Source organism: Adiantum capillus-veneris, chromosome 22 (assembly GCF_014529385.1).
Source record: "Adiantum capillus-veneris isolate H3 chromosome 22, ASM1452938v2, whole genome shotgun sequence".
NCBI lineage: Eukaryota > Viridiplantae > Streptophyta > Polypodiopsida > Polypodiales > Pteridaceae > Adiantum > Adiantum capillus-veneris.
In genome coordinates this window covers 26040818-26068748 of record NC_140952.1, presented here as the reverse complement: position 1 = coordinate 26068748, position 27931 = coordinate 26040818, and the positions used below count along the sequence as shown (strand labels likewise).

Below are 27931 nucleotides of genomic sequence, written 5' to 3'. Positions count from 1 at the left end.
ATGCTGCCATGTATCCGAGACCCTCAGCGTCATACAAAACTTCTCCCAAGCTGCTAACTCGACTCCATGCACAGTAGCATGGCTGCCTCCGATCCTGTCAGAAGGGTTCTCCAACATGTTGAAGTCCCCTCCTACACACCACTGGTCAACCTGTGGCAATGACTCAACAATCTGTGACCAAAACTCTGCACGAGCACTCGCCACATTGGGCGCATAGATGTTCAGGAAACCCACAAGGCTACCCTGAACCTGCATAGTAATCCACTGAGCCCTGCCTGGTACAATAATCCCTCTGCCCACAATGGCCTACTGTAGTGAGTCAGCAATAGTCATACATACCCCACCCTGGATGCCTCCAGGTCCAAAAGCAACTAACCAAAAGGTATCATAGCGTCCACGCAAAATCTAACCACATCGCTGAATGCGGCTCTCAGACAAATGGTGCTCCTGAAGCATAAGGAGATCAATCTCTCCTCCCACAAGGCAACGCTGAAGCTCCTGACGCAATCGGCCCCGTTGTCGCTGAAATTGGGGCCCACCTAGTCCTTGCACGTTCCACGAGACGATCCTCATGGGGAGCGAGAGAGAACAGATGCTGCCGCAGCAGCAAGACAAGCTATCTTCGAAGAAGGCTTGGGTGGGGAGTAATCTGCATCCGAGCGTCCTCTAGATAGGCGAGACTGCAGTGAGTGCCTGGTCCAAGCCCAAGCAGAGCGAGCCGTGCGTAAAGCAACCTCCTCTATCCAGGAGTCCTCATGAATGAATACATAGCAAGGCAAACACTGCGTTTCAGCAAAAAAGTACACCACAATGTGTCTACATCCTGCTGAGTCTGGGGGTGTCACCGCAAACTTGGCCAGTGGCCACAACGTCTGCAGCAAATCTGTAACGCCAAGTTCTCCCATGTGGTGAGAGAACTCGAGAACCTGTGTATGCAACCATCCCACCACTGAGTCGAGGGACCACTCTGTCTCAGTTCTGCCACAGAGGGGGAAGGAGAAACCAACTGCTGAGTCCAAGGCCTCTGTCCCCCTAGCGGCGAGGAACAAAGTGTGGACTCTGAAGCAGGCTGCCTCGTGGTCTGCTGCGGAGTCGCCAAGAAAACGAGTAAACCCGTAATCGAAGAAATCCCAGCGGCGTCGGAGGTCAATGCTCGTCAAACCACGCGGGATAGCTGCAAGAGAAGATGTCTGAATCCGCAGAGGGGGCCGCATGAAGGGCTGACCCTCTCTCGTTAGGCGACTCGTGGCAAAGGCGCTGCCAAGAGATCTCCTAGCCGCCGGCGAGGGTCCAGTCTCCTGAGCCGACTGAGGTACTGAAGCAGGAGGAGGGGGAGAAGGGGCTGGGGGGGCGGGGGAGAGGAGAAGCAGGGTGGGGCGGCAGAGGGCGGTAGCAGAGGGCGGGGGAGGGCATGAGGAGGAGGAGGGGAGATCGGAAGGCGGAGCGGCTTGCGAGGGTGAAGCGGAGGTGGAGGCTGGCGAAGGAGGCTCCTCTTGCTCAAGAGGCCCAAAGCGGTTCCCCGTGGGAACCCACTGCTGCTGAGTAGGCACCTGGGGGCCACTCTGAGTGCCAGGCTGTCGCTGTGGCCCCTGGCGTCGACGGCCACGGACCTGCTGCCACCCCTCCTCCGCTAGAGCCCCAGGCTCGGAGGGTGGCGCTGAATCTGTGCTCTGTGTCGCTGGCTGTGGCTGCGGCCCAGCCTTGGCAGGTTGGGGCTGAGGCTGGGGTGCCGGTCGTGGTCTCCTCCGTGGACAGGCCTTCGCTAGGTGGCCCATCTGTCTGCAAATGAAGCACTGGTTCGGGAGACCCGAGTACTCCACACTCTGTCGAAACCAACCCCCACTCACCCGAGGCAGAAGGATGACCTTCGGGAGCGTGTGGGTATCTCTGACCAAAACTCGAACTGAAGGGATGCCAGCCGCCTTGGCAGCTACTGATGCTGCCGTACGAGGTGTCTCCAGGACTGTCCCGATGGCGGAGCCAATCCTGGAGAGAAGTGGAAGGTACTCCCTCCGTAAACCCGGAAAGCAGACTGAGATGGGGATGTCTGCCTCCTCTACTAGCACATCCGAAGTCGGGTCAAAACCATGTCGCCACTGTCGAAAGTGGGCGCGTGATGCTCGGATGGCCAGTGGACTCATAGCAATGACCTTGGAGGCCATCTCGGAAGTCTCGAACTCAATCTGGTAGTACCCCCGTCCGAGAATCTGGACATCCAAGATCTTGCCCACCTCTGCGAGAAGGCGGGCCTGGAGAAGGTCTCACAGCTCTCCTCTGCTAGGTCGAGTGCCGAGAACCTTGCAGATGACCGAAGTCACCTGCAAGCGCTCTACCTCTGCGGCAAGGCTCGCTTGCTCTGTCGGCGAAAGAGCAAGTCGAATGGTGGGCTCAGCGGGGTCGGGCGAGGGGGCTTCAGGCGAGTCCCTCTGTGGCGAAGCTGGAGCCTCCATCTGTGTCTACTGCTGTGGCATAAGAAGAGGACGATGGGAGGATGCTGCAGAAGGGCGCGCAAACACTGCTCCAAGGAGTTGGAACAGATGCCGAGAGTGCCGAAACTGCAGGGAGCAACCGAGGCGGGGGGCCCAAACTGATGGGTGAACGGGCCGAGGGGGGGGGGGGGGGGGGGGGGGGGATAAAGCGGGTTTGGGCTAAGGGATGAGGGCGTGAGGCGGCAGCATGGGATGAGGCTGAGGGCGGGTGGCGGCAGCAGGGGGCTGAGGGCGGGCAGAAAGGCTGGAACAGGGCAGCGCGAGGGGGGGGGCAGAGGGCAGGCGGGAGGGACAGCAAGCGGGGGCTGAGGGTAGCACGAGGAGGACAGCGGGCAGCACGTGAGGGAGGGAGGGAGGGGGGGGGGGGGGGGGGGGGGGGGGGGGGGGGGGGGGGGGGGAGGAGGCGATGGCGATGGCGCAGCGGGAGAGTACAGCAGCAGCGAGCTCGTCCGTACTGCTTGACTTTCATTGTTCGAAAACTTGGGAACTAAGCTTGATTTTTCATCAGCTTATCATCCTCAAACAGATGGTCAAAGCGAAATCGCTAATGCCACTGTTTTAGATCTCCTCAAGTGCTATGTTTCGGAACGACAATCCGAATGGGAACAATACTTACCAATAGTTGAGTTTGCGTATAATAATACCATACATTCCTCAACTGGTAAAGCTCCCTTCGAAATTATTTATGGGAAGCCACTCTTACTTCCTATTATGGTTACCAAAGAAAACATCTTCGCCACATATGAATTTGTGCGCAATATTGATATTGCCCATCAACAAGTAAAGCAAGCGATTCTTCGTACTCAAGAGCAACAGAAGAGAAATGCAGACAAGCACAGAAGGAATCTCAATCTAGAAAAAGGACAATATGTCCTGCTTCGGTTTGAGAAAGCTAGATTGAAAAAGCGGGTCAGAAAAGGGAAAGTTGTCAAACTTTCCCATAGATTTTACGGCCCTTTCAAAATTACAGATAAAGTCAATGACGTGACTTTCATATTGGATTTGCCTTCTAACTGGCGCATCCATAATGCTTTTCATGTCAGTCTCCTCCGACCATATGTTGGACCTCCTCCAGTGGCGCCAGTACAAGAAGATCCTCTAGAAGTCGAAGAGACTGAGGAAATCCTTCAATCTGAACAGATAATACACCACTCGGAGAGACAACTCAAGTTGGGGAGTCTACATCGAAAGAATTTAGTCAAATTCAAGAATTACACTCCTTTAGATGCAAAGTGGATGACTGAGTCCGATCTTAAGGACTACCCAGACATCTTGCACAGTTATGTTGACGCTCTACAGTTGAGGTCACCTGTTTAGAACCAAGAGGGATGTAACTAAGTCAGACTTTGTAAATAATTAATTTATTTACGAGAAAAGAATTATCTAATTAGTTGTGTGCACATCAGAATAAATTTAGCAGTTCTGGGGCCTCAGGTGCGCCCAAGTTTGGGCCAATGCACCTCAGGGAGACCCTAGCAGAAAATACCCTGAAGCCCTAGCGATTGGGAAATCGGGTCTTCAATGAAGGGGTAGATAGTAGCCTCAGATTTCAGGTTCAGAAAATTACGCACGCTAGTGCAAGCACAGGAATGAGATAGGGTCCTTAGACTATTAACCCTAAGGCTTGATTATTTTACGGCCTTAGGATAAGTTAGTTAAAAGTATTCTTAAGTGATTTTGCACTGGACCAAATGGCCGGACAAGTGCGAACAGGTAATGCCAGAGCATTGCTGGTACGGCAATGCGTTAGGGAGTAGATAAAGTTTTCATTTGTTGCATCTATGTGTGCAGTTGTGCACTTAATTGCACATTTCATTAACTAGCCTAGGATTTTTAAAGTCAAAAGTTGAATGGTTTTTAAATTTTAAAGTAAGTGTGCCACTTGGCACACTTTCCCATGCAATCTCTCTCTCTCTCTCTCTCTCTCTCTCTCTCTCTCTCTCTCTCTCTCTCTCTCTCTTCATGCTAGCGTCCCCTCTTCTGGGAGGCTTTAAGAGAGCAGCCCCTCCCCCTCTTGCCAGGTTGGCAGTGCACTACCCCCCCAAGTTGACCATCCTCTACGCAGTGAAGCTCTCCATTGAAGCTTGAGAGCAGCACCTTGTGGTGTATGTGGAGCCTCTAAGCACCCATCACTTAGAACAAGGCCTCTCATGGTTGTTTGCATCTTTGGGAGAAGTTTCATCACGTAAAGTAGTAGAAAGCTCTCTTTCTCCCTTGTCTAGCTGCTGCAAATTCCCTGTTTTCAGCCCCTAATCACTTGTATTAGGGTGAATTTCAGCAAAGTCTTAATAGAATCTCATTCCCTACTACCTACTTACACATACACCAAGTTTGGAGCATTTCCATCGCGAAAAGGACCTCCATTTTGGCATTGGAACGCGCTCAGGTAACAATTTCTGGTTATGTGCAGAAAATTACAGCAAGCGTGTGTGTGTGTTGCATGTTTTTGTGGTTGGTTAATTGCATGAATGGTTACGCCCAAAGTGGCATAGTTAGCGGAAGATAGACCCTCATTCATGAGAGCTTCCGATGAGTTTTGTGGAAGGTAGACTCTCCCCTACGAGAGCTTCCCAAAATCTCGTAGAAGAGGATAGATCCTCTCAGTATTCAGAGAGCAGTTCTTCTACTCTCTCAGTCAGAAGCAGAAAAAGGACAAGAAAGAATAGAGGACGGGCTTTCGCCCCGTTCCTGTGCTTGTAAAGATTCTCCCTTAGTAATAAAGACATTCTCTTTATGGGGGGGGATCAGCCCATCTTCTGGTCCCCAATGAAGTGTCAAGCTTTCTCTCTCTCTCTAATTCTCTTGAGTATTTGAAGTGCAATTAAACGTCAGTTTACGCTTCCATATTTTTGTGACACTTGCTGCTCATTCGCCCATTCCCCCGCTGGATGAAGACTCTCGCTTCTCTGATTGGAATCTGGCTACTACTAAATTGGACTGCATCTCAGCTGCCAGTGTCTATGCCATCCTTCAGTCTAATGTATGGATTGTGCATCGAGGTAATCAGTTGTGGTCGCTTTCCGAGTCTTCCTTGTGGTGGCAACACGCATTGTCTCGCATTTGGCAGAGTCATCTGCCTTTGAAGGAACATGTTTTCTTGTGGCGGTGCTTGGTGGGAGCTCTACCTGTTTGGCAGTGTGTTGCATGCTCGGCATATTGCGCCTTCCCGCTGCCCCAGATGCCTTGAAGCTGAGGAGACCGTGCCACACTTGTTGTGGTGTTGTCGTCACTCCAGAGCCTTCATTCGTCAAGTGTCGGCTGCTCTTCGACTACGTTTTCCTTCCGGCTCTTTTCACAGACGATTTTGGCTTTTTGGGGTGCTTCGGTCACCACAATCTCAGTTTGCGGTCTTCTTCACTTGGGTCAGATTTTGGACTATGTGGGCCATCTGGCATCATAGGAACTCCTTAATGTTCCAAGGCACTTTTGTTGACCCCTTTCCCTATTTCAAATTATCTCTTGGTCAAGCGCTGCATTTTGCCTATGAAGCTGGAGACATCACTCTTGATGCCTACAGGATTTACTTTGACTGTTTCTAGCCTTCGGAGCCTTGTAGTGCTCCGTCTTTTGTATCCCTTTCTTTTCGTGGGTTTTCCTCGCTTTGAGGTTTCCCACTTGTAAATTAATCAAAGCAGATTTACAAAAAAAGTGTGTGAGAGAGAGAGAGGGTAGTGTGTGTGTATGCTGGAGTGCGGCGTGTGTGCAAGAAAATTCAGCCCCCTGTCGCGTGAGCGTCTGCGTCGTGTTGCATCTCTCTGCGTCCTGGGGATACTATGGTTGGAAAGCGCCCATTTAAGCTTAAATGGGGCAAGTTTGCGAATTCTTGCTTCCGATGTGGCAAATTTGGTCATATGCAGTCTGAATGTCCGGAACCAAATCTACAACCACCTCCTTCAGCCGTCCCTGCTCCTCAACTTCGCTCGCCTTCGAAACCTTCTACTGAGGTTCAAACTGAAGGAGTTTCAACCTCCTCCCCCTCAGTTGGGGCCATTAAAGGAAAGGGGAAACAAGTACAATTGTCTGCACTTAGTGCTTCTCCAAATATTAAAGACAAGGGAAAAGAACACGTTTCGACCTCTCAAACTTGGATGGTGCCCAAGAAACCAGTCAAAGCTGCTACACCTCGTGTTCCGGCATCTTCTCATAATTATGTGCCTCCCTTGAAGAATGTTGCTCAGAAAAAACTCCCTTGTAATGACAACACTTCTTTGGCTGAAGCTTGGGACAAGGTTGTTCGTTCTTACAAGGAGGTTGTTACTGGAGAAGCTTCTTCATCGCAAGCTGCATTTCCTTTCAATTATTCAGGTCCAGGTATTGACCCACCTTCTCAGGCACCTTCAGCTGGGAAGGATGTGTCGATGGGCACTGGTACCTGAGTTTTATTCCCCCCTTTCTTTCCCTGTTTCCTCGTCCACTGTATATACCATATAGAATGCATAGTTCTTTGAATTGCATCTCCTATAATGTGCATGGGTTATGCAATCATGACAAGTGGCGGATTACCTGGCACTATGTACATACATGTAAAGCAGACATTGTAGTTCTTCAAGAGCATAATCAACATCAATTTGCAGGACAGACTTCTTACTTTGCGGGCTACTGGATAGCTTATGCAGGATCAATTGGCCATTCTGGAGTGCTTATGCCTGTTCGACATGAACTCTTCCCGACCTTGGTCCTTAATGACCTGGCTGGGAGATCGATGGTCATCCAATGTATTGTTAATGGAGAAGTTTTGAATTTGGAGGATTATATGCATACACAAGACCGTGCCACACTTGCTGTGGTGTTGTCATCACTCCAGAGCCTTCATTCGGCAAGTGTCGGCTGCTCTTCGACTACGTTTTCCTTCCGGATCTTTTCACAGACGATTTTGGCTTTTTCGGGTGCTTCGGTCACCACAATCTCAGTTTGCGGTCTTCTTCACCTGGGTCAGATTTTGGACTATGTAGGCCATCTGGCATCCTAGGAACTCCTTAATGTTCCAGGGCACTTTTGTTGACCCCTTTCCCTATTTCAAATTATCTCTTTGTCAAGCGCTGTATTTTCCCTATGAAGCTGGAGACATCACTCTTGATGCTTACAGGATTTACTTTGACTGTTTCTAGCCTTCGGAGCCTTATAGTGCTCTGTCTTTTGTATCCCTTTCTTTTCGTGGGTTTTCCTCGCTTTGAGGTTTCCCATTTACAAAAAAAAAAAAGTGTGAGTGCGTGTGTGTGTGTGTGCGTGTGTGCTTGCGGAGTGGGAGAGAGTAGCGAAGTTTTCCTGTGCGCCCTCCTGTTGTCCTCTATCGCGAAATTTTCCTGCAAGCTGCGCGCAGTAGCAGCCCTATGTTGTTTCGCCAGCGAGAGTGTGTGTGTGTGTTGGGGTAGTACTGCTTGTGTGTTGGGGTAGTACTGCTGCTCCTGCGAGTTTATACCCAGCGCGCACTCCTGCTCCACGCTGCCAAGGACTGCAGTTTTGCTCAGCGCGTTTGTCAGAGACAGTGCAGCAGGCTTTGTACGCCAGTTGTGGCCAGCGTGATTTTGTCTGCTTGCGTTGTGCAGGATTAATAGGGCAGTTGCACAAAGGTTCGATTCTGAGTCAAGTTTCAAATCTCTGGCACAATTCAGAAGATGTATATTGCTGTGGGTTTTGGTTGCTTTTTTCTGTGAAATATGTACAGAGCTGTGGTTAGTCTGTTATTTGGAAGGTTTTCTCCACAGTAGATTGCAAATTTTCTCGTCAGTCGATTTCGTTTGAGAAAGGGGTTTCTTCTAATTTATGTTCAACTCACTCTGCCTCTTTAAAAATTTATTTATTTTTTGGAAAATGATGAGCGACGCGAATTTTGCTTTTGCTTTTTTTTTATAAAAAAAAGAGAAAAGACTCTCTAAGAGAGAGAGAGAACTGATGCTTTTGATTTTTAAAGCTTTTGGGGCTCTGCTTTTGGGCATCCCTTGTAACCTTTAAATTAGTGGTGAGGGCCTCACTTCTCAGAGCATCTGGACGCAGAGTCTGAGAGTGAAACCCTACCGCTCTCTTGTACTTTGATGATTGATTAATATAAAAAGCAATACCGAAAGGGGCGCCAGTCTTTGGGGCCAATATCTCTAGGCACGGAACTCCGCCGGGCCAGTGCAAATCTATTGTGATCTGTGAATTGTTTTGAAGTGGTTATTTGGTGCTGTCGCGGTTGATTCTTGACTTGGAGTGTCCAAGTCTGTTACAGTGGTATCTAAGCGTCGGAAAGCGATGGAACCCACATCGGATGCAGCCTCTGAGATCAAGACATGCTTGTACGAGGACTTTGAGGAGGCTCGACAGGCATGGAACGGTCAGGCGCCTGCTCTTGAGGTGCGCATTCCGATACAGGACCTCATGGACCTAGTTGCACAGTACGCTATGAATGCAGTTATTCTGTTTTTCCCGGGGAAAATGCCTACTGCGCAAGATGTCAGCCAATGGGTCGATTTTCTCCTTAAACAAAAAGCTGTCCCAGGTGTCTACTTTTGGGCGCGTGGATTTTATGAAGTTTTGCTCGCAGATACGGAAGCTCACAATCTTTTGCTTGAGATGTCTCCCCTCTTTTTTAATACGCAGATGACACATGTTCTTCCGTGGGCACTCACTAAAGACTACCAGAGTCTTATTCGTCACAAATGCCCGGTGTGGGTGAAGATTGTTGATTTCCCCCGCACGTGGAGACATTTCCTATCGTTATTGGCTGTGCAGCTTGGAAAGGTTATCTGTCCTCCAAAATTGGATGCAAATACTAACAGGTTTTGCACTCTATGGGACACGGACAAGATTACCACTGATGGTATTATGGTTGACTCAGGTGATCCATGGGTAGGCAAGCGTCCCTTTAAACTTAAATGGGGAAAATTTGCGAATTCATGTTTTTGATGCGGCAAATTTGGTCATATGCAATCCGAATGTCCAGAGCCGGTCTTGGAACCCCCTCCCTCTGCTGTTCCTTTGTCCACCTCTATCCCTACTGGGAAACCCACAAGTGAAGCCAAGCAAATTGGAATTTCTACTGTTAAAGTGTCTTCGAATGTGGACCAAGGGAAAGGCAAGGTACAGCAAGTTACTGATCTTGGGAATGGGACTGCTGCTAAAGGCAAAAATGTTGGATCTGCTGATGTCAATACATGGGTGGTGCCGAAAAAAGCACTGAAGATTCGCACGCCACTTTCTTCTCGTAATTACATTCCTTCTGTTAATGCTAACAAGAATGCATCGTTTAAGCAACTACCATGTAATGACAATCGCACGCTGATTGATGCATGGGATAAAGCGATGCACTCTTACAAAGATGTACTCCTTGGTGAGGCTTCCACATCGCATGTGAACACTGTGGACACGTTTCCTGCCCTGACTCAAAGGATGGGTCCTTGTACGGATGCAGTGGATGGAGACGTGTCTATGGGCACCTTCATTTGATTTTGATTCTTGTTGCTTTTTGTACATATGTTTTCAATGCAAAGTCATATTAAATGCATCTCATACAATGTGCGTGGGTTATGTAACCTTGACAAATGGCGGCTTACCTGGCACTATGTGCATACATGTAGGGCAGACATAATTGTATTGCGAGAGCATAATTAGCATGATTTTGCTAGTCAATGTTCCTATTTTGCCGGATATTGGATTGCGTATGTTGGCTCGCAAGATTTTTCTGGTGTGTTGATGCTGGTTCGACATGAGCTTCAGCCTGATCTGTTGTACAATGATCCGCATGGTCGGTGGATGGTTGTACAGTGTTTGCTGAATTGTCGAGTTCATGAATTTGGAGGTACATATGCATATACGGCCTCTGGGCAAAGAGCTGCTTTATGGCGAGAAATCTCGTCTCACTCATGGACCTCGAATGCATTTCTGGGTGGAGATTTCAATAATACTCCTGATTTGCTCGACAGCACCACAGGAAATTCGCAACTAGGATCTCTTGTTGCCTCTGCTCAAATGTTTGATATTTGGCGTTCTTTGCATCCTGCTACATCTGGTTTTACCTTTCAGCATGTTGCTCATTCCTCTTATAGAGCACGATTGGATCGTTGGTATTTGCTTAATGGGCAACAGTATGAAGAATTTGTATGTGACATGCGGATAGATTATGCTCTGCAACTATTGGATCATTATCCTCTTTTGCTGTCGTTGTGTTTTGGACAGTCTCTTTCTGATCGGCCTCTTCACAGGAAACGTTTGTTGCATGTTAATAATGCCTATCTTACTCATGAAGCTTTTCGTCACATGATTGCCGTTATTATTCCTCCGTTGTTGGCTCAAATGAATATTGATTTGGATGCTGCTTGGTATCGTTTTGTCATGAGAGTACAAAGTGTCATTTCTGACTATGGTAGGCAGCATATGCAGCGTATTCGGGAGAATGTCGTTGATGCAAAACAGGTTAGTCAGCGGTTACAACAGTTGGCTGATTTCCGCCCACTGTCTGACTCTGAAATGACGGAGTTATGTGAAGCTTAAGTGTGTATTTAGCAAAATGATAAGAGGAAGCTTGCTAAGTGGCAGACGCGTGCACGTCAACAGGCTTTTTATGGATAAAGGTTGTGCTTCGAAGAAATTTTTTAAGCAGTTGCATCATTCAAGAGTCTCTCAGTCGATTAAACGGGTTATGCTTCCCTCGGGTGTTTGGACTTCTTCGAAGTGGGAACTCGCTGAGGTTATGGTTTCACATTATCGTAAGGTGTTTACTGCTCCATCTCAGCCTTCTTCGGCAGCTTATCGAGCGCGTGAATTGTTGCTTTCTTATGTTCGTCCGATCCTGTCTTCGCAGGAGGCACAATGCCTTGAGGATCCTTTCTCTGTCTCCGAATTGCATGCTGCCTTGCTTGCATTGGGCCGGTGGAGATCTCCTGGTTGGGACGGACTTACTGTGGAATTTTTCCTCTCGTTTTGGGAGGCTCTTAAACAACCCCTAATCTTCATGATAAATGTGGCATGGGAAAAACAGGATCTACCAATTTCATAGAAAGAGGGCTTACTTAAGTTGTTGCCCAAGCAAGCGCTTTACGAGCAGTTTTCTCATTGGCGGCCTATAACTTTGACGTCGGTGATATACAAGATTTTGGCTAAAAATGTTGGTCCACCGCATCAAGGACTATTTGTTTACAGGATTTCATCAGGCTCAGTATGGTTGCATTCCTCGTCGTCTAATCATGGACAATTTGGCCAATCTTATGATTGGCATGGAGTATGCTAAGTATACGCAACAAGATGTGTTGGTCATGCAAGTTGATATTGAAAAGGCCTTTGACACTGTGCACTGGGACTTCATTGTTGCCACAATGAGATGTTTAGGATTTGGTCCTAAGTTGGCTAATGTGGTTTATTTTTTATATGATTGTAGTACGTCTTCGGGAGTCCTGGATAGGGAATTGACTGAATCGTGGCCGCTTGGTTGTTCGGTTCGGCAAGGTTGCCCTATTAGTGCTTTGTTGTATGCAATTGCCTCTCATCCTTTGTTGATGTATCTTGATCATTTGACCTCTACGCAATGTCTTCATGGTTTGAAGCTACCATCGGGTCATACTTTTATTGGGTAGGCTTATGCAGATGACTCACTATTTATGCCTCGCAATCAGCAAAACGATGTTCAAGAGATTATGAACGCTTTGGAATTGTTTGCGATTGCGGCTGGTCTTAAAGTCAATTTCCGTAAATCAAGGCTTCTGCCGCTCCGTTCTTGTGATTGGCATGCTCTAGGAGAGATTGTTCTTCCAAATGTAATCACTAGGCATTTGGGTTATCCAATTGGATGGAATGTTACTCACACGCAGAAAGTGGATTGGGTTATGAATCGCTTGAATGTTAAATTGCATTACTGGAAGCTTTCCACATGGCCGCTACATGTTCGCCTGCAAATTGTTCAGAGTATCCTCATGGCATATGTTCAGTTCTTTTTTCCATTGTTACATTGGCCCCGCCGTTGTCTTGACTCTATCATGTCGGCCATTTTGTCTCATTTGTGGCGAACGCGTGCTCACAAAAAAGGTTTGCGCTTGATATCCATGGCAAAACTTTGTACACCAAAGCGCTTTGGTGGTTTGAATATTTTGGACCTGCGTAGGCATGTCATTGCTAGGAAGGCTATGCTTTTGCCTACACTTCTGCAACAATCTCAGCCTTGGACTCTTATGTTTGCACATTTGAGTCAGCATGTGGTTACTTCCTCATTTGGTCACTCGTAATCATCCATGTGGGAGGCAGTATTTGGTAAGATGGATGGTCATATTCCTGGATGCCCACTTTCTTCCACCTTGCTTTCTGCATGGAAACAGGTTACGATTCATCTCTCATGGAATGCTCGGAGGGAAGGAAACTCACTTCGTGGGGAGAGCCTTCATTGGAGTCGGGCTTTTTCTCTTACTTCGGTTGACCGCTCGCCTCGCCAGGCGTATTTCCTCTTCTGCCGTGGCATTCGAGTGGTTGAGGATGTGGTGGATGCAGCTGGTTTCACTTTCGAGTTTCCATTTGCCGCTCACCGCTTTGGATTGGGCATGCACTATCGCCAGTTTTGGAGAGAATTACAGCAAATGTTGACAGGTTTCTTGCCCGTTTCACCTTTGGTTGATGGTGATCGCATGTCTGACTGGAAGCTTCGGGAAATGCCATTTCAAGATATTTATGCCGGCCGGGCATATGCTCTTCTTCTGCCTCGTCCATGGATTGCTGATCATTGCAACGCTATTTGGCACATGCATAAATTAGATATTTGTGGCGAAGGATTATATCTGCAATATGGGAAAGTCATTTGCCGTTAGATCACGTTTGTTTCTTTGGCAATGTTTACTTGGTGTGCTCCCAGTGGGTACCTTTCTTAGGATGCGACGTATCCGTCCTTCATCATGTGTCCGTTGCTCATCTGTCGAGGAGGATGTTTGTCACCTCTTGTGGGATTGTTGTGTCACTCGAGACTTTCTTCGTCGGGTATCTGCGTGTATGCGGCTACGTTTTCCCACGACGGTCTTCCATAAGCGGTTTTGGGTTTTTGGTATCTTCTCGCCGGCGTTGCAGTGCTTTGCAGCCTTCTTCATGTGGGTCAGGTTTTGGGCGTACTGGAACCTGTGGCGACAACGTAATGGCTATATGTTCCATCGCATTCATACAGATCCCCTACCTTTCTTCAAGATTTCCCTTCGGCAGTCTTTGCGGTTCGCTTTGGAAGTTGGTGATATCACGGCAGAGATACATCAGCTTTCTTATGAATGCTTTTAGATATTTTGTACAAGCCGAACACTGTTGTGTTCCTTTCCTTGTAAATCTTTTTGGTGGGTTTTCCTCTCTTTGAGGTTTCCCACAGATAGATAAATCAAATTGATTTACAAAAAAAAATGTGTGTGTGTGTGTGTGTGTGTGTGTGTGTGTGTGTGTGTGTGTGTGTGTGTGTGTGTGTGTGTGTGTGTGTGTGTGTGTGTGTGTGTGTGTGTCTGTGTGTGTGTGTGTGTGTGTGTTTGTGTGTAGAGAGAGAGAGAGAGAGTGGGAGCTACTCTACTGTGAGATTTAGATTTACATTCTGACGTGTGACGTGTACTGAGTCTTGCGGCTGGCTTGTGTGTGTGTGTGTGTGTGTGTGTGTGTGTGTGGTGTATATTCTTGCGCGCTCTTGGTCCTCGGTGCTGAAGCCTGCTGTGTCGGTGGTGTCCTGCTCGCGAACCTTAAGCCTGCGCAGTCTGCAGCAACCCTTCCACCTCGCGAGTCGCAATCTTCCCACAGGTTGGTGCGCGCCCTCGTCTGTGTGTACTGCGTGTATTGTGGCCAGCGCGACCCTGCCTCTGCCTCCAAGACTGCTCACGCGCCACTCTGCCCAGTCCGTGGGGGTCTGTGTGTGTGCGCGTGTGTGTGTATGTGTGTGTGTGGGGTGCTGCAGCTTGCTGTGCCAGCGCCTGTGTGCGTGTGTGTGTTGACGCCTGCTGTGTCAGTGCCTTGACAGTCGGGCAGCAGTGTTAGAGTTTCAAAATTGGACTACAGCAAGTTAGGGTTTCACAGTCAAGCAGCAGCGAGTTAGGGGTTCACAGTGGGACAGCAAAGCGTGAAGGTCTCCGAACTGGTAGCTTGGGTGTGCGCGCGGTGTCCCGCCAGAGAATTCCCTGCGGCCTCCCTCAACTCTGCGCCATCTGCAGTTCAGGCTTTGCCTTGACAACTTGCTTCCAACGCAAGTTCTGTACATCTTTAGGTTTTCCAGTTTGATTAAAGTTTTCAAGCAGCAGGTTCCTGTACAGACAGCCTGTGTGTGTGTGTCGGTATCGATAGCAGTCAAATATCCAAAAAATATTGTGTGTGTGTGGGAGCTTCACATGGATTCGGCCGAGTAGTGTATATACAAGCGCCGGAAGGCCATGGAATCTTCGGAGATGGATGCTTTAAGCCTTATCAAAGGATGTTTGCATGAGAATTTTGAGGATGCTCGCCAAGCCTAGGAGGGATCCGCTCCTGACATGGAAGTGCGCATTCCTATATAGGAGCTTATGGATCCCGTTGCTCAATATGCGCTCAATGCGGTGATTCTTTTTTTGCCGGGAAGAATGCCTACGGCTCAGGATATAGGCCAATGGGTTGATTTCCTTCTCAAACGGCAAGCAATCCGAGGGGTTTACTTCGGTGCGCGGGTTCTATGAAGTCTTGTTGGCTGACATGGATGCTCGGGACGCTTTGCTTGAAATGTCTCCTCTTTTCTTCAATACGCAGATAACTCATGTACTGCCCTGGGCTCTCACCAAGGACTATCAAAGTCTCATTCGTCACAAGTGTCCCGTTTGGGTTGAGGTGGTCGATTTTCCTCGCACCTGGCATCACTTCCTTCCTTTGCTAGCTGCTCAGTTGAGCAAAGTCATTTGCCCTCCGAAGCTGGACGCAAATACAAACCGTTTTTGTATTCTGTGGGACACAGATATCCCCACACCAGGAGGTATTTCCATCGATTCTGGGGATGCAGTGGTTGGCAAGCGTCCATTTAAGCTTAAGTGGGGAAAGTTTGCAAACTCTTGTTTCCGATGTGGAAAATTCGGTCATATGCAGTCCGAATATCCAGAACCCAACCTGCAACCACCGCCTTCTGCTGTTCCTACTCCTCAACCCCACTCAAATCCGAAATCTTCTGCTGATGTTTAAACCAAAGGTGTTTCAATCTCCTCTCCGACAGCTGGGGTGAATAAAGGCAAGGGGAAACAACTACAATTGTCTGCACTTTCTACCTCTCCGAATATTAAAGACAAAGGCAAAGAACCGGCTTCAACCTCCCAAACTTAGATGTTGCCCAAGAAACCCGTTAAAGCTGCTACAGCCCGTATTTCGGCATCTTCTCGTAATTATGTGCCCCCTTTGAAGAATGTTGCTCAAAAAAAGCTCCCTTGTATGACAACACGTCTTTGGCTGAAGCCTGGGACAAGGTGGTCCGTTCTTATAAAGAAGTTGTTACAGGTGAAGCCTCTTCATTGCAAGGTGCCTTTACTTTCAATCTTCCGAGTCCAGGTCTTGACCCACCTCCTCAGGTGATTGCAGCCGGGGAGGATGTGTCGATGGGCATTGGTACTTGAGTTTTTTCCCATTTTCTCATTTCCTCGCCCACTATATATGCCATATCAGAATGCTTAGTTCTTTGAAGTACATCTCCTATAATGTGCGTGGGTTATGCAATCACGACAAGTGGCGGTTAACCTGGCACTATGTACATACATGTCAAGCGGATATTGTGGTTCTTCAGGAGCATAACCAGCATCAATTTGCAGGACAGACCTCTTACCTTGCAGGCTACTGGATAGCTTATGCAGGCTCGGCGGGCTATTCTGGTGTGCTTATACTTGTTCGGCACGAACTCTTCCCGACCTTGGTTTTCAATGACCCAGCTAGGAGATGGATGGTCATCCAATGTATTGTTAATGGCGAAGTTTTTAAATTTGGAGGCTTATATGCATACACAGCTTCTGCAGATAGGGCACGGTTGTGGAGCGCTATCTCCTCTTATTGTTGGCGTTCTAATGCATTTCTTTGTGGGGACTTTAATAATGCACCTAACCATGCAGATAATACTACTGGACATTCTCACATGCTTCATACGGAACGGCAATCGTGGGATCAATTTATGATGACCTGTAATGGGCTTGATTTGTGGCCCCTATTGCATGCGACTGATCCAGGATTCACTTTTCAACATAATGCTCAATCTATGTCTCGCGCTCGGCTTGATCGCTCGTATCTTTTTCACATGCAACAATATGATGACTTTGTATGCGAGTTGAAGATTGATTATGCCATGTATCTTTCGGATCATTTTCCTGTAAGCTTGACGCTTCGTTTTGGCTCTTTTGATGCCGATGATCGCCTACCCAAGAAGAGGCTTTTGCATGTCAATAATGCTTATCTCAATCATGAGCCTTTTCGGGCTATGATTGTGGATATCATCCCGCCTTTGATCTCCCAGATGTATGTTGATATGGACATAGCCTGGTTCCGCTTTGTTATGCGTGTTCAATGTGTTATCTAGGATTATGGCAAGGATTATTTGTCACAATTAAGGGAACAGGCTACTCAGGTGAAGGATGCTTGTAGCAGACTAATGCACTTGGCGAATCATTCTTCTCTTACTGACACCCAAGCGACTGAGTTGTTTTCTGCTCGTGCTGTGTTACGGCACAATGATGAGAGGAAATTGGCCAAATGGCACACTCGAGCTCGACAACAAGCTTTTGCAGATAAAGGATGTTCTTCTAAACAATTTTTCCGGCATTTGCATCACTCCAAGCAGTCTCAAGCTATACGAAAAGTTAAGTTACCGTCAGGGGAATGGACCTCTACTTTACAAGAGCTAGCACTCACCCTACATTCTCATTATGGCAAGATGTTTGAGGCCCCTTCTTCTCCCACGAGCGCAGCTTGTCAAGCGCGTCGCATGTTTCTATCACATGTAACTCCCATCCTCTCGATGCGGCAGGCTCAAGACTTGGAGGCTGTCTTCACTAAGCCGGAATTGCATGCCAGCTTGCTTGATTTGGGTCGATGGAGGGCTCGTGGTTGGGATGGCCTCTCTGTGGAATTTTTCTTGTCCTTTCTGGGATTATTTGAAGATGCCTCTGTTGTTCATGATGAATACAGCTTGGGAACAGCAGGCTCCTCTTGGAAAGAAGGTTTGCTCAAGCTGATACCTAAGCATGCATTGTGCGAAGAATTCTCTCATTGGTGGCCTATTACACTTATGCCTGTGGTATATAAATTAATGGCCAAAATGCTAGCTAACAGACTCAAGTGCTTTTTGCATGAAGGCTTGCATCAATCTCAATACGGCTTCATTCCACGACGTCAAATTACTGATAACCTCGCGAATGTCATCATTGGTATGGAATATGCAAAATACACTCGACAGGATGTATTGGTCATGCAGGTTGACATTGAAAAGGCCTTTGATATTGTGCTTTGGGACTATATTGCGGGCACCATGCAACACTTGGGATTTGGGCCTAGGATATCCCGTGTCGTGCTGTTCTTGTATGCACACAGTACTTCTACGGGCTTGCTGGATGGATCTCTTACAGAATCTTGGCCTTTGGGACGGTCGGTGAGACAGGGCTGCCCTTTGAGTGCTATGCTCTATGCGATTGCTCCTCACCCCTTGTTTATGTATTTGGATTCCTTGACTTGGCAGGCTACATGGTCTATCTTTACCTTCGAGACAGCAATTTGCTGGTCAGGCTTATGCGGATGACTCTTTGTTTATGCCTCGTAACCACTATGATGATGTACAGCAAATTATGCATACACTCTTGACTTGTTTGGATTGGCGGCGGGTCTCAAAGTTAACTTTAGTAAATCCAAGCTATTGCCTCTGAAGGAGTGTGACTGGCATCAGATTTTATGGCCTGGGGAGATTGTTCCTCCACATGTTTTGGTTCGTCATTTGGGTTATCCGTTGGGTTGGAATGTATCGACTATGCAAAAACTAGATTGGGTGCTCCAACGTCTACATTCCAAGTTAAATTATCGGAAACTGTCCACATGGCCACTTCATGTACGTCTCAGGATTGTCCAATGCATCCTTGTGGCTTATGTGCAATTTTACTTGCCTTTGTTATTCTGGCCTCGGTTGCGCTTGCAGTCTCTCATGTCCAATATTTTAGAGCATTTTTGGCGGACCTCGGCTACCAAGAAGGGTCTTCGGCTTCTCTCTATGGACAAGCTGTGTTCTCCCAAGCAGCTTGGAGGGTTAAATATTTTGGACTTGCGACGTCATCTTTTGGCCTGGAAAGCTATGTTGTTGCCAACCTTGGTGGAGCAGCAGCAATCATGGGCTCTTATGGTCACACAATTGTGTACGCACATTGTCACCCCAGCTTTTGGTCATTGGCAACCGACTTATTGGGATATTGTTTTTGGGAAGCTTGAGGGACACAGTCCTGGATGTCCCTTTACTTCTTCTCTCATTGTTCATTGGAAAGTTGTCACTTCGCATTTAGCTTGGAATGGTCGACCATCAGCTGCATGTAATTCTCTTCGTTTGGAGAGTCTGCATTGGACCAGGGCTTCGCTTCGACTTTGGTTCAGCAGTCTCCTCGCCAAGCATATTTTTTTGCCCAAAAAGGAATCTGTCAGGTGCATCAGGTGCTGGATGGCTCGGGTTATGTTATTTCGTTCGCTGATGCAGTGTTCCGCTTTCAAAGCCTTATTCGTCACAAATGTCCTGTGTGGGTGGAAATTGTTGATTTCCCTCGCACGTGGAGGCATTTTCTACCGTTGCTCATCTTGGCAAGGGTAATTTGCCCTCCGAAATTGGATGCGAATACCAATAGGTTTTGCCTTCTTTGGGATACGGACAAGCATACCCCGAATGGACTTATGGTGGATTCCAAGGATCCATGGGTTGACAAGCGTCCTTTTAAGCTCAAATGGGGCAAATTTGCAAATTGTTGTTTCCGATATGGTAGATTTGGTCACATGCAATCTGAATGTCCTGAACCAGTTCTACAGTCCCCTCTTTCGGCTGTTCCTGCTTCTTCCCCTGCCCCTATAGGCAAATCTGTTGGTGAAGCTAAATTGAATGGAGTTTCTAATAGTTGTGTCAGGTGATGTTAGCTCATGGGCGGTGCCTAAAAAAACAGTGAAAATTCGTACTCCAACTTCCTCCCGTAATTATGTTCCTCTGGTTAACGCCAACAAGAATGTATCGTTTAAGCAGCTTCCCTGCAATGACAATTGCACGTTGATTGGTGCTTGGGAAAAAGCGATACATTCTTATAAGGATGTGCTTTTGGGTGAGGCTTCCACCTCTCAGGCAGATCCTATGGACAAGTCTTCTGCTTTCACTCAGCAGATGGGTTTTGGCATGGATGTGGTGGATGGGGATGTCCATATGGGCATCTCGACTTGATCCATTTGTTTCTTGCCGTTGTACATATGATTTCTAATGCACAGCCGTATTAAATGCATTACATACAATGTGTGTGGGTTAGGTAACCTTGACAAATTGCCATTGACTTGGCACTATGTACATACATGTAGGGCAAACATAGTTGTTTTACAAGAACACAACCAGCATGACTTTGTTGGTCAGTGTTCTTATTTTGCCGGTTATATGCTGGTTTGCAAGACTACTCAAGTTTATTGATACTGGTTCGGCACGAGCTTCGGCCAGCTCTCTTGTACAATGATCGCAGGGCCGCTGGATGGTGGTTCAATGCCTGTTGAACGATCAGGTTTATGAGTTTGGAGGTGTTTATGCGCATACAGCATATGGGCAACGGGCTGCTCTATGGCGAGACATCACTTCTCGTTTATGGACTTCAAATGCGCTCCTTTGCGGTGATTTTAACAATACCCCTGGGCTGGATGATAGTACCACAGGTAATTCACACATGTTGTCTGCGGAAAGACTAGAATGGGATAATATGTTTGCTACTACTCCGATGATTGATTTATGGCGACATTTGCACCCAAATGCCTCTGTATTTACTTTTCAGCATGTTGCTCACTCTTCTTATCGAACGCGGTTGGATCAATGGTATTTGCTTAATCTGCAACAATATGAGGATTTTGTATGTGAGGTCAACATCAATTACACTTTGCAGTTATCCGAACATTACCCTATTTATTTAAACGTGAGTTTTGGGCAGTCTCTTGTGATCGACCTCTTTCTAGAAAACGTATGCTACATATTAACAATGCTTATCTCACTCATGCGGCTTTTCGTGACATGATTTCTGATATTATTCCCCTGCTTCTTGCTCACATGCATTTTGATCTTGATGCTGCCTAGTATCACTTTGTTATAAGGGTGCAAAGTGTCATTTATGACTATGGCACGCATTACATGCAGTGCACTCAGGGGGATGTTAAGGACGCGAAGCAAGCTTGTCAACAGTTGCAAGAGTTGGCTGATTTATGGCCTTTGTCTGACTCTGAGATGTCGGAGTTGTGCGAAGCTTGTGTGTGTATTCAGCATAATGACAAGCGTAAACTTGCTAAATGGCAGACGCGTGCCCGTCAACAGGCTTTCATGGATAAAGGATGTGCTTCAAAGCAATTTTTTAAGCATTTGCATCGTACAAGGGTCTTGCAAGCAATCACGTGGGTTATGCTTTCCCCAGTTGTTTGGACTTCTTCAAAGCTAGAACTTGCTGTTGCCATGGTTTTGCACTATCGACAGGTGTTCCTTGCTCCTCAGGCATCCTCGGTTGCTTGTCATGCGTGTCAATTGATGCTTTCCTTTGTTCATCCGATCATATCCCCACAAGATGCATGTTGCCTTGAGGACCCGTTCACTGCCTCGGAATTGCATAACGCGTTGCTTGCTTTGGGCCGTTGGCGGTCTCCCGATTAGGATGGGCTTACTGTGGAATTCTTCTCTCCTTTTGGGAGGCTCTTGAACTTCCATTGCTTTTCATGATAAATGTGGCATGGCAGAAACAGGATTCACCATTATCTTGGAAAGAAGGTTTACTTTAATTGCTGCCTAAGCAAGCGCTTTGCGAGCAATTCTCGATTACTTTGATGCCGGTGATTTACAAGATATTGGCTAAGATGCAGGTGCACAGCATTAAGGACCATCTTTTTGCAGGACTCCATCAGGCTCAATATGGTTTCATTCCACGCCGCCAGATTATGGACAATTTGGCTAATGTTATGATTGGAATGGAGTATGCTAAGTACACTCATCAAGATGGTTATGCAAGTTGATATTGAAAAGGCCTTTGACACTATACAATGGGATTTCATTGCTGCCGCGATGAGGTGCCTAGGGTTTGGGCCTAAATTCGCCAATGTGGTTTATTTCTTGTATGCATGTAGCACGTCTTCGGTGATCTTGGAAGGCGAATTAACAGAATCCTGGCCTCTTGGTTGTTCAGTCAGGCAGGGTTTCCCCCTTAGTGCTCTGTTGTATGCTATAGCCACTCTCCCAATGTTGATTTATCTTGATCACTTGACTTCAATACTGCTTACCTCAAGCATGAACCTTTTCGCACTATGATTGTGGATGTCATTGCGCCTTTGATCTCCCAGATGTATGTTGATATGGACATAGCTTGGTTCCGCTTTGTTATGCGTGTTCAATGTGTTATCCAGGATTATGGCACGGATTATTTGTCGTGATTAAGGGAACAAGTTAATCAGGCAAAGGATGATTGTAGCAGATTAATGCACTTGGCTAATCATTCCTCTCTTACTAAAAAGTTAAATTACCGTCAGGGGAGTGGACCTCCAATTTCCGAGAGCTGGCACTAGCTCTACACTCTCATTATGGCAAGATTTTTGAGGCCCCTTCTCCTACGAGAGAAGCTCGCGAAGCGCGTCACATGTTTCTATCGCATGTTGCTCCCATTCTTTCGATGCGGCAGGCTCAAGACTTGGAAGTTGTTTTCACTGAGTCGGAATTATATGCTAGCTTGCTTGATTTGGGTCGATGGAGAGCTCCTGGTTGGGATGGTCTCTCTGTGGAATTTTTCTTGTCTTTCTGGGATTATTTGAAGCTGCCTCTATTGTTCATGATGAATACAGCTTGGGAACAGCAGGAATTGCCCTCCTCTTGAAAAGAAGGTTGCGCAAGTTGATACCTAAGCATGCATTGTGTGAAGAATTCTCTCATTGGCGGCCTATTACACTCATGCCGGTCGTATATGAATTAATGGCAAAAATGCTTGCTAACCGACTCAAATGCTTTCTGCATGAAGGCTTGCATCAGTCTCAATACGTCTTCATTCCACGACGTCAAATTATTGATAACCTTGCGAATGTCATCATTGGAATGGAATATGCAAAATATACTCAACAGGATATCTTGGTCATGCACATCGACATTGAAAAGGCATTTGATATTGTCCTTTGGGATTATATTGCGGATACCATGCAACACTTGGGCTTTGGGCCTAGGCTATCCCGTGTCGTGCTTTTCTTGTATGCACATAGCACTTCTGCAGGCTTGCTGGATGGATCTCTCACAGAATCTTTACCTTTGGGACGGTCAGTAAGGCAGGGCAGCCCTTTGAGTGCTTTGCTTTATGCGATTGCTACTTATCCCTTGTTTATGTATTTAGATTCCTTGACTTCCACTGGTAGGGTACATGGCCTGACTTTACCTTCCGGACGACAGCTTGCTAGTCAGGCTTATGCGGATGACTCTTTGTTCATGCCTCGCAAAAACTATGACGATGTACAACAGATTATGCATACTCTTCACTTGTTTGGATTGGCAGCAGGTCTCAAAGTTAACTTTTGCGAATCCAAGCTACTGCCTCTGAAAGAATGTGACTTGCATAAGATATTGTGGCGTGGGGAGATTGTTCCTCCACATGTTCTGGTTCGCCATTTGGGTTATCTGCTAGGTTGGAATGTATCGGCTATGCAGAAACTGAATTGGGTGCTCCAACGTCTGCATTCCAAGTTGAATTATTGGAAACTGTCCACGTGGCCACTTGAGTCCAATGCATCCTTGTGGCTTATGTGCAGTTTTACTTGCCTTTGTTATCCTGGCCTCGGTTGCATTTACAGTCCCTCGTGTCCAATATTTTAGAGCATTTTGGCGGACCTCCTCTAGCAAGAAGGGTCTTCGGCTTCTATCTATGGACAAGGTGTGCTCTCCCAAGCGGCTTGGAGGGTTAAATATTTTGGACTTGCGACGTCATCTTCTGGCTCAGAAAGCTATGTTGTTGCCAGTTTTGGTGGAGCAGCAACAACCCTGGGCTCTCATGGTTATACGTTTGTATACGCACATTGTCACCCCATCTTTTGGTCATTAGAAACCGACTTATTGTATTTTTGGGAAGCTTGAAGGACACATTCCTGGATGTCCCTTTACTTCTTCTCTAATTGTTGATTGGAAGGTTGTCACTTGTTGATTGGAAGGTTGTCACTTCACATTTGGCTTGGAATGGTCGACAATCCTCTATGGGTAACTCTCTTCGCTTAGAAAGTCTACAGTGGAGCAGGGCTTTCGCTTCGATTTTGGTTCAACGGTCTCCTCGCAAAGCGTATTTTCTTTCACAAAAAGGAATATGTCGGGTGCGTCAGGTGGTTGATGACTTGGGTTATGTTCTTTCGTTCGCTGATGCAGTGTCTCGCTTTCTGTTGAGTCTTCAATATTCTCCTCTCTGGAGGGAGATTCAAAGGATGCTTGCTGCTCATTCACCCATGCCTCTTTGGATGTGGACTCTCGCTTCTCTGACTGGAATCTAGCTACTACTAGATTGGACTGCATCTCAGGTAGCAGTGTCTATGCCATCCTTCAGTCTGATGTATGGATTGTGCATCAAGGTAATCAGTTGTGGTCGCTTTCCGAGTCATCCTTGTGGTGGCAACACACATTGTCTTGCATTTGGTAGAGTCATCTACCTTTGAAGGAACTTGTTTTCTTGTGGCGTTGCTTGGTGGGAGCTCTACCTGTTTGGCGGTGTGTTACATGCTCGGCATATTGCGTCTTCCCGTTGTTCCAGATGCCTTGAAGTTGAGGAGACCATGCCACACTTACTGTGGCGTTGTCGTCACTCCAGAGCCTTCATTCGGCAAGTGTCGACTGCTCTTCGACTTCTTTTTCCTTCCGGCTCTTTTCACAGACGCTTTTGTCTCTTTGGAGTGCTCCAATGACCGCAATCTCAATTTGCGATGTTCTTCAGCTGGGTCAGATTTTGGACTATGTGGGCCATCTGGCACCATAGGAACTCCTTAATGTTCCAAGGCACTTCTGTTGATCCCTTTCCCTATATCAAATTATCTCTTGGTCAAGCACTGCATTTTGCCTATGACGCTGGAGACATCACTCTTGATACCTATAGGATTTACTTTGACTGTTTCTAGCCTTTGGAGCCTCATAGTGCTCCGCTTTTTGTATCCCTTTCTTTTCGTGGGTTTTCCTTGCTTTGAGGTTTCCCACTTGTAATTAATCAAAGCAGTTTACAAAAAAAAGTGTGTGTATGTGTGTGTGTGTGTGTGTGTGTGTTTTGGCAAGCGTTTTGGCGCGTTGAATTTCTGCTCTGTCGCGAGAATCTCTTGCGTGCTGCTACAACTCAGTGCGCCTACGTCAGCGGGTGTGTGTGAGTGTGTGTGTGCGTGTGTGTGTGTGTGGGTAAGAGACACCTACACGAACCTCAGCTTTTGGACGCCCCTGAGACCTGCGTGGATTGCTCGTCCAGAGCCCTCTACGACTTGTTGCAGCAGTTTGCACTCAGCACAGCAGTCTGCCCCTACGCAACATAACCCTGTTGTCTTGAGCTTGCTCGCCCCGTGTCAGCATCTGGGCGACCTGCTTCATCCTCAGTGCCAAGCGAAGTACAATCAGTACAGCTTATAACAGTTACAATTTTACAGGCTCTACAGTTTGCACTTGTATAGGCTTTTCTATCTTGCAAGATGTATGTCTTATGTGGCAGATGAATATATCTCTGCGGCCTTTGTGAATAGATAAAAAAACAAAAATACAAACAAAGTCTTTTGTTTTGGTTCGGACGTGGCCCAGTTGCTGTATGTCAGAGTTCCAGTGTGTTTTTAAGCGTCGTAAAGCCATGGATAATGTTTCGGAGAGTGCTTCTGAAATCAAAAGCTGTCTGTATGAAGACTTCCAAGAAGCTCGAAAAGCCTGGAATGGTTAGGCACCTGCCCTTGAGGTGCAAATTTCAATACATGTAGCGCGGATAATGTGTCGTGCTCTCTCCAGTGTGGGTGCCCCTCAGTGCAATGTGCGTGACAATCTCACTCAAACAAATGAAAACTCTCTCAAACAGAATGAAACACAGAAACAATGGATAACAACAGAGACACAACAGTGGACCAGAACATGTGGACTCGACTAGCTCAAAGAACCATGTACAGACTCTGGCGTGGCAGCACACTCAGCTCCAGCCCAGGACTCACTGGTACAAATGGGGTGTCGAGGCTCAGATGTGCAGGGATGGTGAAGCAGTGCTCTGTGTAAGACTCCTTGCTCTCTAGAACGATGCTGGACCAAAGGTGAAGAAGAAGATCCGATGACCAACCGCTACCACTCCTATGTATCACCATAAAGAGCCACCAACGGCTCATAAATGTCAGCCATGTGGTGACCTGGCCACGAGGTCCACTAGACCACCGTCGGTACCCTGCCACGTGTCACTCCTAGGCCAGAGGGTCCAGAGGGTCCGTCCAGTGTGAACCAGGACCAACTGTACTAACTGTGTCCTGTGAAAGTGACACTGTAGCCCGGCTACAGGTTGCCCGCCACAAGACCGCTCACCGTCTCGGTGAGGAATACTGAAAAAACTGTGAAGGAAAACCACTAGAAGGAAAACCACTAGGTACTGCATCCGTACATCTTTCTGAAGCAGGTGTTAGGCCCATGACCTTACAGACTTCAAAAGTGGAGTTAAAAACACTGCACTGCTTGCAATCGCCTTAAGCCTCTAACTAGGCAGGAACCTAGTATGTAGGATTGTAAAGCCTGGGCCATGCTTGTAGTTGCAAATGACCCTTGCCACTCTTTTTGCAACAACACTCTTCTCGAAAAGAGGGATGACCATAAACCCGAGTAACACCGCAAATAGGGTTAAGCTCCATGATGATGACAGAATGAAAGCTGAACTTGAGAGGGCTAGATAGGGTTTAGGGGGAGTGAGGGGTGGGTAGTGGTGAGAGGGGAAGTGAGGGGGTATGGGCGAGGGGAACTGGGTAGGGGCGAGAGGGGTAGGTTGCTAGATAGGGACGAGAGGGAATGAGGGGGTGGGTAGGGGCGAGAGGGGGAGGGTAGGGGCAAGTGGGGTGGGTAGGGGGAGGGTAGGGGCGAGAGGGGGAGGGTAGGGGCGAGAGGGGTGAGGGGGAGGGTAGGGGCGAGAGGGGTGGGTAGGGGCGAGAGGGAGAGAGGGAGAGAGGGGGAGGGTAGGGGTGAGAGGGGGAGGGAGAGGGTGGGTAGGGGCGAGTGGGGTAGGTAGGGGGAGGGTAGGGGCGAGAGGGGGACGGAGAGGGTGGGTAGGGGCGAGTGGGGGAGGGTAGGGGCGAGTGGGGTGGGTAGGGGCGAGAGGGGTGAGGGGGAGGGTAGGGGCGAGAGGGGTGGGTAGGGGGAGGGTAGGGGCGAGAGGGAGAGAGGGGGAGGGTAGGGGCGAGAGGGGGTGAGGGGGAGGGTAGGGGCGAGTGGGAGAGGGTAGGTAGGGGCGAGAGGGGGAGGGAGAGGGTGAGGGCGAGGGTTATGGGGTAGGTAGGGGGGCTAGGGCGAGGGGGTAGGTAGGTGAGAGGGGGAGGGCGAGGGCGAGGGCGAGGGGGTAGGTAGGGGGCTAGGGCGAGGGGTAGGTAGGTGAGAGGGGGAAGGGGAGGGCGAGGGCGAGGGGGTAGGTAGGTGAGAGGGGGAAGGGGAGGGCGAGGGCGAGGGGGTAGGTAGGTGGGAGGGCGAGTGCGAGGGACTAGGGCGAGGGGGTGAGGGGTAGGGTAAGGCGAGGGGTAGTGAGGGGGAGAGGGGGATAGGGTAGATAGGTGCACATAATGAGCACGCAGTTACCATGAGCAATACAGCGATCATGATCTTAGAATTCATCTTGCAGGACGGGCTCTGTGAAGGGAGTTTGCTTCTATACTTCTTCATAGGCTCAGGTGGCACATTAGATTGAGTTGCTGTGGAATCATTTGAAGAGGATGTTCCTTCAGGCAAAGAGTGAATAGAGACTCCATAACAAGGCATAGATTTGGTAGCCTCCAACCACTCCAGCAAGTCTTCATCTGACCCATCCGGCGGAGTAGGTTGTTCCAGTTCGGGATTGGACTCCATGGACAGGGAACTATGATGCACCACCGGATCCATTCCACCTTCAAGGCGAATCGGTTGCATTGGGGAGCCAGGGGTTCGTATCCACATTGCATCGTTTCCCCAATCATGTAGTGCTTTCGTGTGTCGTAGCCATGGTCTGCCAATGAGCAATGGGAAGCCGCCTTCTACCTGGGGAAGGCGAACCACCACAAAATCCAAGCTGAATGTGAAATCTTGAACCTGCAGAGGCACCTTT

General features: G+C 47.9%; 1 protein-coding gene across 4 annotated transcripts in view; it reads left to right on the top strand.

The window, feature by feature from the left end:
* The window catches only part of LOC147429061 (uncharacterized), a 304137-nt gene that overhangs the window by 258582 nt on the left and 17624 nt on the right, over window positions 1–27931 (top strand). The gene's annotated exons all lie outside the window — the stretch shown is intronic.